Source organism: Caloenas nicobarica, chromosome 1 (genome assembly GCF_036013445.1).
Source record: "Caloenas nicobarica isolate bCalNic1 chromosome 1, bCalNic1.hap1, whole genome shotgun sequence".
Lineage (NCBI taxonomy): Eukaryota > Metazoa > Chordata > Aves > Columbiformes > Columbidae > Caloenas > Caloenas nicobarica.
The window spans coordinates 119,553,631-119,555,113 of record NC_088245.1 but is presented as its reverse complement, the minus strand read 5'-3'; positions in this window follow the sequence as shown (position 1 = coordinate 119,555,113).

The window sequence follows — 1,483 nt, the reverse complement described above, 5'->3', positions numbered from 1 at the left end:
ACTCCTTCTGCTCTCTTGCTTGCTTCACCCACTTGGCGGGACGTTCTTTGCAACAGCTCAGCAGGACTGAGGTTCGTGCTGTGTTCTCCTGGTGTTTTCCCCACCGGCTGGGAGGTCGGGGCTATGGGTTGCTCCCTGTGTGTTGGGCTGTCCCTGAAACAGAAATACACCTCACTGTTATTCCAGCCATAGCAGGGGGCTGAAATGGCCTGTGGGGTGAGGCTGAGCTTTCCCAGCCAGAGGCGTTAGGGCATCTCAAAGATGGAGGTCAGCAACCCAGCAAGCCTGGCCTCGCAACTGAAGCTTGGAGAAGGGCAGTAGGCAGGGGACACCGGGCCACCTCCACTTCAAGTGATGAGCCACCTTTTCTCCTCCAGAGACACCGATTCCAACCTCTCTAAGCAGCGAGAGACCACGAGGGTGCAGGGCAATCATGCCAAAACAATCTGGACCCCACGGCCAGTCTGACAAAATCTCTCCTACCAGACTTTGCCTCCCAGTACTCTTCCCCATCACTGCCAAACCTGTTGCTTCTTTGGAGGGATTAAAGGCAAGAAAAAAAATGTCCATTTCCTCACAAGCCAGGATTTGTGTTGGCCTTGAGTGTATGTCCCCAAGCAAATCCTTATTTACCTAATGAATTAACTGGGAAGGAGCAAAAGTCGCTTGTGGGTAAAGAAGAGATAAGTCACAGCATATCAGAGGTAGTTAACACGCTTTCACAACTGAGGTCAGTAGTTAGCAACTAAAATATTAGCAAACTAGATTTTACTAGTTTTGGGGTTTTTTTGTTGTCGTTGTTGTTGGTTTTTTTGGTTTTTTTTTTTTCTAGTGATGCCCATCTCTACCATTTTGTGGTGGAGTGGAAAGAGAGGAGAGGCAGGAGACTGAAATTATTAGGCCTGCTTTTGTGGGTCTTTACCCTCTTTGCCACCACGTGGCTACCTGCCCTGATGGGTGCCGGCCCCCGGGAAGGCCAGCATCGGCTATGGGACCCCACACAAGCCCCCTCTCCCCTCCAGCTCTGGCTGCATGGATGCGCAGCCTGTGCCGCATCTTTCTCCATGGGCATCTGCGGGAGAGACATCAAACTGTGAGGATGGCTGGAGAGGGCCCGGTGCCACCAGCCCCCCTCCAGGCAGGAGTTTGCACCCCGACTTCAGGGCAACAGCCCCAGAGCCACTTCACATTTCAGCTGAGCCAATGCCATGTGCCCAGCTGTGGGGACAGTGTCCTGCCAAGCCCTGCATTATAGAATCATAGAGTAGTTTGGATTGGAAAGGACCTTCAAAGCTCATCTAGTCCAACCCTCCTGCAAAGAGCAGGGACATCTTCAACTAGATCAGGTTGCTCAGAGCCCCGTCCAGCCAGGTCTTGAAATGAATGTGGGCAACCTCCCCGGAGGCTCAGGAGCACCCAATGCCCCTCGGGCACCAGTCTGGGAATGGCAGCATCTGAGCATCTACCCCACCACGGCCAAGAA